The sequence below is a fragment of the Grammomys surdaster genome, unplaced genomic scaffold, assembly GCF_004785775.1.
Source record: "Grammomys surdaster isolate TR1022 unplaced genomic scaffold, NIH_TR_1.0 274, whole genome shotgun sequence".
NCBI lineage: Eukaryota > Metazoa > Chordata > Mammalia > Rodentia > Muridae > Grammomys > Grammomys surdaster.
In genome coordinates this window covers 1,253,939-1,266,415 of record NW_021604715.1, presented here as the reverse complement: position 1 = coordinate 1,266,415, position 12,477 = coordinate 1,253,939, and the positions used below count along the sequence as shown (strand labels likewise).

Sequence of the window (12,477 nt, the reverse complement as noted above, 5' to 3'; positions counted from 1 at the left end):
GCAGAAAGTGAGAGAAGGATGCCCTACTCTAGAGGGTTGTTCTAGTGCTGCTTGTATTCAAGTGTTAAATTCAGTACCCCATGATCTGGTTGCTCCACGATGAACAGATCTTCATGTAGACAACCAGCTTTTATGTGTAAACCTTACTGCCACCCAAGGTATTCTTGATTGGTTAACAAAGCTACCTACAACCTGGGCTGGGCAGAAGGGAGAGGAGTGGAGTCAAGGTTCCCAAGCTTGGGGTCCCAGGCAAGGCCTAGGAGGGGAGAAGGGAGGAAGAAGGAAGAAGGAAGAAGACACCATGGGGTAGATGTGTCTTGAGTGCATGGCCATGAGGCCCAGCCTGTTGGAGTAGGTGAGGCCCAGGTAGAACATGGCAAGTGGTATCTTAAGGTTATTGACAGGGAAGCAGACAAAATAACATAGAAGGTTGGTATCTGCCCAGTTCTAATGATTTAAGACATTATAAATATAAGGGGTTTGTGTCATTTCTTTGGAATCTATATAGTCTAAGTGGAATAAAAAAACACAAAATAATATTTACCACAACACCTGACATACTCCTTTGGCCTCCATATGAGCACGCACACAAACACACACATACATACACACACATAAAATAATAACTTTAGTGTTTCTTTTAAATTTCACGCCACTGTGCTCAAATTTATGGACTTCATTACTTATTATTTTCTTCTTGGTGATATGTATAGACATAAAAAAACCCTCAAAGGATGGATTATTTATGATAGAATTTCCTATGGGCAATTTATTCCAACCATGGTGTAAAGATTCTCCATATCTGAGTCATGAAGTGTTCTCTCGCCTCTGTGTTCAGTCATCTCCTCTTTTGTCCTAACCTTGTTTTTTCTTTCATTGTGTAATTGAGGTCCCACCTAACACTGAGAACTATGGCAACCTGCATATTGCCCTCATATTAACAGCATGATTCATTAGCTATTTTCATATGAATCTCTGTGCATGTGATAAAATTTAAAGGGGATCCTGAAAGGAGAAAAGATCTTATGGAGAGATTGGTAGGGAACAAAGGAATATAACAGAATACATATAACATGAAAAAAACAGAAAGTGGGCTTTTGATGGTAGGATGGGGGCTGGCTGAAGATGGGCAGAAAGGTGGGAGAGCGAAGTGAGGAGAGCCTAAGAACAAAGTATGCAAAAAATCCATAATACAACCCAGAATTTTTTCCCCCTTTAATAGTTGTTTATTGGCAGCGAATGGAAAGGATGGCAGAATTAGCATTCACCACACACCAGTCAAAAGGGGAGCTAGACTGAAGGGGAAAAGCCTGAAGGCTCCTCTCCAACAGCAACGGGTAGGCAGGGGGCTGGAGTGTTGCTGGAGTAGCTTTAGATCATCTCTGGTTCGTAGGCATGGTTAGAGATGAAGAAAGAGTCACTGGCTGCAGCTGACTGATCATTTAGGGTATACTTTCCATGACAAGTGAAGCTCTTGGCCAGGGCTTGCTTGATGTACTCCTCCTGATCATCCTTCAGGTTCTCCTTCTTCCCACCCCAGGCCTTAGGAGAAAGTCAAGGGCCCCAGGCTTCAGCAGGGGACACTTGTTGATAGCATTGAGGTTGATGTCTGCCTATTCCTCACTCTGCCCTCCAGACAGGAAAGTGACCACAGGGACAGCGAGGAGGGGGGAGGGCACTGTGCGATAGAGTGCTGTGACAGTTGCCATGGCAATCTCCTCATTGGAAAATTTCTGGATGCAAGCATGGCCAGGGGTAACCATGTTGGGCTTCAGCAATGTGCCTTCCAGATAGACATGGTGGTCACTCAGAGCCTTATAGACAGCCACCAACACCTTCTCAGTTACATCCTGGCAGTGCTTCAAGTCACGGTCCCCATCAGGGAGGATTTCAGGCTCCACAACAGGTACAGTGCCATTTTTTTCTGACAGATGCTGGAATAATAGGCCAGAACATTGACATTTTTCATGATGGCAAGGGCCAAGGGATTATGTTTCCCAATATTTAGCACACAAAACCACTTGACAAAATCGGCTCCATCCTTCTTATACTGGACACAGCATTCTGACAGCCCATCTAGCCCTTGGGTAGGGCTCTCACTATTGGTACCTCCCAGGGGCACCATATCTTTATCTACCTTAATGCCCACAACACCACCCTTGGACTTGATAATTTGGGGAAAGGGACTTCCATCATCTGCCTTCTGGAACAGTGTCTCATGGAAGCGGGAAGAGGATCACCTCCCTCCACCCCTGTCCAATGCAGGGATTCACACAGTCAGCAGCAGCTGGCAGTAGAAGCACCTGTCTTCTCGGTGTTCTCTGTCCCAATGGACTACAGGTGCTTGCCAATGCTTCCAGTGGACTCATCTGCCCCTAGGATGCCCTTGCCCAGAGCCACAATTCAGTGAGTGATGTCAGATAGCACCTTTTTCTGTTCTGGAGTCAGTGCTGGGTATGGGTAGGGCATGGTGCCAGTAGCAGCTCTTTCCTGGCACAGGATGGGGTAGATCTGCTGGGTACACAGGTAGGTAGCCAAGAGAACTAAGGAGCAAATGAGGCTAGGGTCACCAGAACCTCATTCTGCAGAGTGTTCCAAGAGAACGCAGCCTATTCAGCCTATATACTAATTTTTAGTACTTGAATTTTTAGAAAAGGACTATTTTAGTTGTCACTAGTTTGGGCTTCAAGAATTTATAAACACGTGGAACAGGGCAGTGTAAAACACTTGTGAGCATTGCCATCAACAAGCCTTCTTCCTGCTTATTGATCAGGATAGAACTCAGCTATGAATATTGGCTTCATAAGTGTGATAATCAGTTTTATATGTCAGCTTGGCAGACAACCATGCTGTACCATAAAACTAGTCTAAATGTTGTTCCTATTGTGTGAACATGTGACTACTATCTACAATTAATTGGATTTAAGAACATTACTGTCAATCAACACATTTGGGCCTTATCCAGTTAATTAAAAGGCCTTATCAGCTAAATTGAATTTTTTCATAAGGAAGAAATTTTTACATCTGTCCAAGTGTTTCCATTCTCTGCTCTTTCTTATGAATTGCCTTATAGATTTTAGAGTTTCATAGCTAACATCCATAATCATGTAAACCAATTCAGGTGTTTGGGGTGTGTGAGTGTGTGTGTGTGTCTGTGTGTGTGTGTGTGTGTGTGTGTGTGTGTGTGTGTCTCATTCGACAAACACAGAAAGAACTAGTAAAGAAGAGATGCTTAGACAGGCATTGGGATATACTTGTAATTTCAGTATTTGGAAGGCTGATGCAGAAAGATCTCCAAGAGTTCCAGGGTAGTCCAAGTTATACAATGAGATCTTGTCTCAAAACTACAAAGCAATATTGCTGAAGAACTTGCATTGGATATAAAACATAGAGAAATCAAGATGAAACTGAGCTGGATACAGCCTCCTTGGTGAGAAAGCTTTTATAAGGCAAGAGGATCGATGGAAGCTGCCAGGGGAAAAGACACAGTAAGTCACCAATGTCTTAGCTCAGCTGTGGATTGATTTGATGTGCGACACTGCTGATTGGTCTGGAAAGGTGTGCCATTAGTGAAATGGTGGCATAACTATTATGGGCTTAAGCAACCACTTTCAGATGGGGATTTAAGACCCACCTCACCGGAGGGAATTCAATGTCTGCTACTGGAAACCTGGTCAAGAGCTTGTAGCTGAGGAGGATAAGGTCCCGGAGGGAACCTACTAGTTCTGAATTCCGAAAACGATCCTGATGTGCCTGTCACATTGCTTTCTGCATATGCTGTGCTGCTGTCAGCACTGGTAACAGAAGTGTCCTTTTGAAGTAGAATTACTGCAGAGCCTCAAAACTGGTCACAATACAGAGAATAAGTGACTCTGTGACTGTTTAATGCTTTTCCCTAAATGGAGCAGACATATATATATTCCATAGCTGAACATCACAGAAGAGGAAGAAGAAATACAAGAAGTGGAGGAAGGCAGTGTTTTCCTGGTACAATATATCTATTATATGCTTGAAATCCCAGTAACTGGGATTATCTGTTGCACACGACTTGGACAGATTAGACCCAGCAACATTCGTTCGTGGAGGTGCGTGTGTGTGCGTGCATGCGTGTGTGTGTGTGTGTGTGTGTGTGTGTGTGTGTGTGAGAGAGAGAGAGAGAGGGGGGGGGCGGGGGAGGCACCTTTCCCTCTTGAGGATGCATATGTGGTTATTGACTGTTTCAGAAGGGGCAGACATTTCCTTGAGTGGTATAGCCCCTGGTAGGCTACCCATGCTCCACCAATGCTAATGAAACTCTTTGGGTTTGCAAAGAAAAAAAAAACCATGAAAATAGAACAGAAACTAGTTGGGAGGAAGGGGAATCCACAGGCAAGGGGAAATTACAAGGGAGGATGAATATGATCAAAATATATTACATATGTATGAAAAATCATAATAAATCTATTGTTTTGAATAATTAATATATGCTAATAAAATAGTAATAGAAAGTATAGAACAAAAATGGAAGAAAGAATATTTGAAGCATACACACTGACAAGTGAAGGAAAAAGGAAAAAAAAAGATGCTGGAATTATGGAGCCACCTTGAAAAGGTTAATTTACATTGAGCATAGTGAAGGTATAAATACAGTATACAGTAGTTGAAGGAGCAAGTTTAAATGATCTGGATAATTAAGCCTTCTTCACGTGTTGACATTCCCAAATGCTATAACTGTAAAGAATCTGTTTGCTTTAAAAATTCTCTTTGGGCTCGCTGGCAAAGAGATAGTTTATATTAAACAAAAACTCAAGTCAGAAACTTGGAACTCATTCCAAGATTTGTAAGCTAAATAAATTACCGTACTCTTTATTCTAACACAAAGGATATACCATTGAAGTATTTCATGCAGTGGCATACTGTGGTCGGATTTGTGTTTCAAAATGGTCCCATTGGTTGCCAGATAGATACCAAACTTAAGGGAAATTAAAATGGAAATGGAGAGACCAGTTAGGAATCTGGCAATGATCAAAGCCAAATGAGAGCAGTCTGGTCCAAGTCTAGGGTCGTGACAGCAACTCTAGAGATGAACAGATAGATCTGCCTATGTTTTACAGATTGAAGGGTGGTTGAGATTTCCTGTGGTGCTTGAAATGAGGCTTGGGAGTGGGATGGTTCAGCGATGAGTGCTGGGTGTTGGGCTCAGGGAACAAGATAGATGGAAGTGTCATCCGCTGAGATAGAGAAGGCTGAATATGAGTCATGTATGGTTGAAGAGGATGGTGGAGAGAGACAGGAGAGCACGAGTTCTTTTAAGATCATTTTATTGAAATGTCTGGGAACCATCAAACAGGAGATGTCAAGCTGGCAACTAGATGCATAGGTCCAAATTGCAAAGTGGTGTTCTGATCTGAAGATACAAGCCTGTGAGTCATCTTCCTATGAGTGGTAATTGAAGCAGAGGCTGTAAATGAAATCACCAAAGGAGACAGTGTGAAGTGAGAAGGAACGAGCACTGAAAGATTGAGCACTGAGGAGTTGCAATATTTAATGGCTAGGCAAGTGTACCTGCTCAAGATATAAGTTCAATAAATGTTCATTGAACTACTTTATAAAAAAAATGGCTCAACGCACCTGTTGTTGTTGCCTGGGCCCATAGAGTTCCCAAGTGCATGTTCTTAAGTACTGCAATGGATTCTTGAAATATCTCCCATCCTGTTGGCATTCCTCCAGTCTTCCCCATTGAGGAAAGGGAGATTGCTGCCAAGTGGCATTGAGCTTTATTCAAGCTGGACCTGTTTCTCGCCTGTTTACTTCTGCAACTCAGAATTAATCCACACAGGGTAGTTTACTCCTTCACTTTCTGGCTCATGAGATTATATATCTAGGTCCTTGATGTTGGGATTTTAAATAACACTAGCTTTTTAAAAGGTGTACATTTTGTAAAACATGCATGGGCACTGTGTAAAAACACTTTGATTACAGCGCTTTTGGCATGATGACATATTTATTAAATGACTACCATGCCTCTAGCACTGTAGGGAATATTGGGTAGAAGACACAATGTGTACCACCGAGGAACTTTCAGTTTATTTAATGAGAAAAGAGTGATGCTAATGACAGAAGTAAAGGAAGACAAAGCTGCAGGAATGGGATGTTTATCACACAGCCAGAGAGCTAAGGGCTGCTGGAATCAGGAGCCAGACACTGTAATTTTCATTCACAGAACAAGGTATCCAAGGGACTTGATGGAGTTGCATTGCTCTCACACCGCCACGCCTTGTGCTCCGAGGAGGAACTGGACAGAAACCATATTTGACAAACAGATCTCTGGGGAAGAGTGTTGCACAACCACCTGCAGAAACCAATTCAATCTCACATAATAGAATTTGATCTTCTTTTAAACGATTTAGGCCACTTGAGAGTTTTAGAACTCAGTTCCCAAATTAATTTAGCATTTATCTTCCAGACAGGCTATTACAGCTAACAATAAACTCCCGTTAAAGGAATTTAGATGAATGTAGCGGAGGGAAGAAGCGCCTCATTTCTCATCCCACTTGACTTGTCTTCAGCATCTGACTCCGCTGACCAGCCCTGCCTGCTCCCCAGCCTCCAAGGAACTACAGTCTGCTGCACTGCTGCTACCTACTCTCCTTACCTCTCCCACTGCTTTGTTTTGAGCCCAGCAGTGCTTGACAAATATTCCTGACTGAATGAGCACTTCCTGTTCTCTTCTGTGCTGATTAGTCTTCCTTTTCTTTCCAATACTTAAAGTTTCCAGCCCTGACCAGTTTCTCTCTCACTGTACTCTCTTCCATCGGCTGCTCTCCAGGCTTTAGCTGCTGTGTACACACCGATGCCCCGCCCACATGCATACTTCCATCTGTAGTTCTAAACCCCCATCATCGAGGGCCTTTCGGGTGTGTAACAACCAATTTAAGGATAGGATGGCAAACATGGAACTCCTATGGTTCTCCTTAATATTGCTTTATACTAGTTACTTTCTTGTTGCTGTGATAAAATTCTATTTCTTAAAGGCAATTTAAGGAAAATTTTGTTTTGTCTTATGGTTCCAGCTAGCTAAATGTTCATAATGGAATAGAAAGCATGGTGGGCAGAAGCAAAAAGCAGAAAGACCACATCTCCATCATGTCCAAGAAGCAGAGAGTGAACTGGAAATAGATAAAGCTGTAAACCTTTAAAGCCCATCCATAATGATGGACTTCCTTCAGTAAGGCCATACCTCAAATGAGTTCATGACAGCCTAAAGACAGCTCCACTAACTGGGTACCAAGTGCTTGAATACCTGAGCCTATGGTGTACATATCTCATTCAAACCACTATTTTTTTTCTTTTTTTTTTTAATTTCTTTTTTTTTTTGAACATGAAATGCTTTTTTATAACATGTTTTACAAGGGGAGGGGGTAAGAGGGTCCAGGTGGTGGAAAAGTACAAAATCTTCTTGGCCTGTGCCTTGAAACATGTCATGGTCTATATGGTACACTGCCTTGAATTATGATCTACCTGCAGTTCTTCAGAAGATATGGTACACTGCTTGAGTTATGGTCTCCCTGCTATTCTTAAGAAGACATGGTACTCTGCTTTGAGTCTATCTGCAGTTGCTAAGCAGGATCTTGCAGTTGCCAAGCTTCAGAGGACATTGTGCAGGTGGGAAAAGGTAGGGGGTAAGGGTAAGGGCGAGGGTCCTGGCTTCTGGCATCTCCCCCTTCTCTGTTTAGTTAGAGAAGGCGTCTTATGTTCAATCCCAACTATGTGAGTTTTGAATTTGGATGTCTAATTATGGGGGGTCTTAGACAAGTTCACAACCCCAAAACACTGATGTGAGACGAGTCACATCGATGGTCGAAGGCTTTAGGCTGTCGACGATGGGCAAAGTCAAGGGACTCTGATGTGGGTGAAAGGAGGGTGAGAGCCCTGTCTTAGGCCATGTAGGCTGCACCCACTCCCAGCACCACGCACTCCTTTTCGGCTGCATTGGGTGGGCCCCTGGGAAGTGGACCTACAATAATCCCGTCATTGGGCTAACTCACAGCCCAAACCACTATTTTTATGTTTATTTCTATGCAGTGAATGGAAGCTTAGAGTCTCAACATTGCTTTAGTAAACAGGACTTTCTCCCTCCCTCTCTCCATCTTCCTCTCCCCCTCCTCCTCTCTCTCCCTCTCTCTCTCCCTCTCAGTCTCCCTCCCTCCCTCCCACCCTCCCCCTCTCACACTCTCTCTCACACACACAGACACACACACACACACATCTGTGCCCAGCCCTATGTCCAGGCAGTTGTGGGCTCCTACCAATTTGCCCTTTGCAGCTTCATTCCTACTGTACTTTCATTTTTCATTATGTGCAATCTTGTCATTCCTCACTTCACTAATATTCCCTACATGAATGTATCTTTCTTATTCATGCATCCTAGGCTAACCTTGAACTTTCTGTAGCTGAGGATAAACTTGAATTTCTAATTCTTCTGTCTCCATCTCCCAAGGGCTGAGATGACAGGCCCGCTGCCATCATGCCTGGTTTATACAGAGCTGGAGAGAAAATCTAGAAATCTAAGGCTTTGTGCATGCTAGGAAAGCACTCTGAAAACTGATCTATATTCCAGTCCTGGTTGCCTAACAATCTGAGATTTATCCTGAGAACCCATAGTTGTCTTCTGATCTCCACACAAGACCCATGGCACACTCACATGCATGCATATGCATCCATGCACATACAATAATAATATTGATGATAATAATGGTGGTAATAATAAATACATAAAAATGTTACCGGGCACATAGGAGATACTGAATGAGGGCAGGAAATGGATATGGTCAACACATTTTGCATACATGTATGAAAATGTCAAAGACTAAAAAAAATGAGTATTTATTGAACAAAAAGAAAAGAAAGTGAAAGCATATATCTGTCGTGTAAAATATTCTTCATATCACATGAAAATGCTTTCATAACCTCTACATCAGTTATGAGTGCTTCTTGGATTGAAGATGTGGTTCAGTTGGTTTTATTTTTAAAAAGAAGGCTTTCTGCACGAGTACCAAATCCCTAGGACGAATGACTCATACAACGAAGAAGGCTGTTTTTCTCTCATATGTCCAGAGGTAGCTGGCAGCTGGCATCTAGCCATTGGTGCCATCAAAAAACTAGACTCTCTCTGCACTGCCATCATCCTTTCTTTGTCAGCTTTTCATCTTCGTTGTCACCAGTAATTCAGCTGCAAGATGGCTATTAGAACCCCAGGTATCACGCCTGCATTTAAGGCAGAGACCAGCAGAAAGCAGGCAGCATTAGCAATGCCTGGCTCTTTTCTTCAAGAAAGAAAAACTCTGCTAGAAGCCCCTCAGCCATCTTTTGTTTATGTATCATTAACTGTAAGTATGTCACTGTCATATGGCCACCTCAAACTCCAAGGGAAGCTGGGAAAATGTTTGGCTTTTCAAGCCATTGTTATAGATGCAGGCAAGAGGAACAGGGAAATGGATGGAAATCAATGCTGGATTATCCAGCCCCTGAGAGTTTGTTGCAGCCCTGTATCATTTGGTCAGTACTAACACCTAAAATAGAGGATGCTCTCCTTCATGTTAAAATTACTGAAATTAAGATTCAGAGAGGATTAGTCAGTTGTCCAAGGTACAGCTATAGGTGACTTCATGATTCCTACTGAGAGCTTTACCACATGACTTCTGTGTGACATGCGATCCTAAGTCAGGAAATACATTATACTCCAGGGAAATTAAGACCCTTGGGCCTCTGATCCACACTACTTTTTGAGATTCATCTGTCACAATACCCTCCACACCTCTCCTTTGTTCTTTGATGGCATTAGGTGACTGACGGCCAGGGTTTCCTTCACAACTGGTGATCCCTCAACTTGGAATGACCTAGCTTTTTCACACTGACAGAAACAACACCCTAAAGCGTTGTTGACTGAGCTGAAATTTTATTTCTACGTCAGGATCCAGATTAAATTCTTTCTCCTAGCTGAAGCACTCTTTAATCCATTATTTCTGAGCTACTCCGAGCTCTATTATAAGATTTTATTCATTCTCCAATAGTTTCTCCCTTTCTTATCTGTCTCCTTAAATCATAGGCTGCTTGATGGCTCGGAGTCTTATCTCTGTAACCCTGTCTCTACTATCTGATACAGCAACAAGAAAAGAACACCTCCAGCAAACATTTTGTTTGTAACAGCTCTGTTGCAATATGATTCACATGCTGAACAATGCCTACATTTAAAGTTTGTAACTTAGTTGGTTTTAGAATGCTCACAGAATTGTGCAACAACCTTCACTTTCAGGGTGAATAGTTGTCTTCCCCCAGCCTTAAATGCTCCTTCCCTTTCTGTCTTTGTAGAGTGGCTCATTTTGGAGATTTCATGTAAATATTATCATATATGCAATCTTCTGTGTTTAGCTTTTTCAAATAGCCTAAAGTTTTCAAGATTCATCAGTGTGTGTTTCATTCCATTTAATGGCTACATCACATTTTATTCATTCATCAGTTGATGGAAATTTGACCTGTTTCCCTGTGTGTGTCTCTATCTCTCTCTTTATTCTTATTCACATTCTTTTTTTTCCTGCAGTCAAGATGCTACCGTAAACAATGGTGCACAATTATCTGTGCAAGTCCCTGCTTTCAGTTTCTAGGTAGAACTGTAGTACTGGCTCGTATCACAACTTTTTGTTTGCCTAGTTGAAGATTTGTTGTCTTTTTTCCATAATAGTCTCATCCAAAATGGATTAGGGGCCTTTTTTCGATGTTCTTCTTAATGCTTGTTATCATCTCACATTTTGGTTGCAATCGAGCTGATGCATGCCAAGTGCTCTCTTCCTGTGGGTTTGACTTCCGTTTCCCTGAATAAAATGTTGAGCATCATTTCATGTGCTTATCAGTCATTGATATCTTCTTTGGGAAAATTCCTATTTAGACTCTTTATGCACTTTAAATGGAGCTCTTTGTTTTATGTTTGTGGCATAAGAATGGATAAGATTTTTTTTGTATAGTCTAGATACAGTTTTCTTATAGATACATCATTTTCAAACATTGGCCACCAATATTTCTTTTTGAATTAATTTTTCAGTAAAAGTACAAAGCAGAGGGTGCCATTATGGCTTCTGGAAACATATGTATTCTCATACTTTGTACTAATTCAGTGCCCTCCTCTTGTGCCCTCAACTGCTTGTCTGATTCCCTTATTTCCTATAAGCTAGTACCCACTTCTGCTTTCAGGCAGCATCTACTTGACTGTCTTGTACTTTTTACCAATAGAAAACATGCTTAAATAGAAGAACTCTCAAATTTCTGTTCAAAAATTCAGATATCCTTTGCAAAAAATAACAGACACATAAAAACAAAGGTTGCTTAAAGAGATCATCCTTAAATCAATGTTTCTATAATTGCCACCATAAAACTAGAGCTGCTTCTCTCAGGAAAAATTTTGTCCAGTAACTAAGCAACACAAGTTTATTTATGTTCTGATAAAGTACAACAAAATGACAACAACAAACTTCCAAATAATATAGGCTACATTGAAATAGTCTCAAAAGAAAGGTAATAAAAGAGAAAGGGAAGCAAAAAACTGGTCATGGGCTTCCCACATCTCTTAAGCACACACAGTGTTTGAACTCTGGATTGGCTAGCCCTATAGTCTTAGCCACTGGCAACCATTTTCATTAGCCTTGAGGTATCTTAACACATCCAATTTGTCATCTCAGTTCTAAAAGTTTCTCCTGTTTTGCACACTGCATATTGGTCCTTTCCAGATGTAATTGCAGGTAACATCTGCCTATATTGACAAACTTACTGAAAGGAAAAAGGTAGAAGCAGGCACATTAAAACCTGGAGTCTCCAGATCAGGTTTACAGTAGTGAGCCCATGTCTGTTGGCTCAAAGGACAGGTGAGGGACCCACAGTTAAAAGAACAATAGGAGACTGTACCCATGAAGTTGTTACTGTCACTATTTTTGACTTGACTGATTAATATTCTTTTCCAGTAAATGTGTTTTACATTAAAAACACACACACACATTTTCTTGGTATTTCTAGAACTGCAGCTGGCTGCTTCAGTCAGAAGAAGGATTTGTGTACCTGAAGGTCCCTTACACTGCAAGAATCAGGCAGAAGACTTAATTTAGCCCTGTCTTATTGAACATATGCTGCTTGCTGTGTCCCCTAATTGTGTAGTTATCTTCTGGGACAGTGAAGAATGGCAAAAGCTGGCCAGGAGAACTAGGCTCCTGTGTAGGCTGAGTGTTCACTCAATCCCTAGCTGTGTTGCTACTTATAAGTCTCCATTTCCCTTTATTTAATATGGCAATAGTGATTATATTTGCATTAAACTAATTTGGAGTCAGAAGGAGAGAAAGAGGGAGAGTGAAAGGGAGAGGGAGAGGGAGAGGGAGAGAAAAAAGGGAGGAGAGAGTAAAGAAACTCATAAGATTCATTCACTCTCCCTGTCTCTCCTCCAATTCGTTGGTTTTC

The 12,477-nt window shown here is 41.7% G+C and overlaps 1 pseudogene; it reads right to left on the bottom strand.

Moving 5' to 3' along the window:
- Positions 1-1,371: 1,371 nt before the first annotated feature.
- Positions 1,372-12,477, bottom strand: part of LOC114628927 — a 71,604-nt pseudogene continuing 60,498 nt past the window's right edge.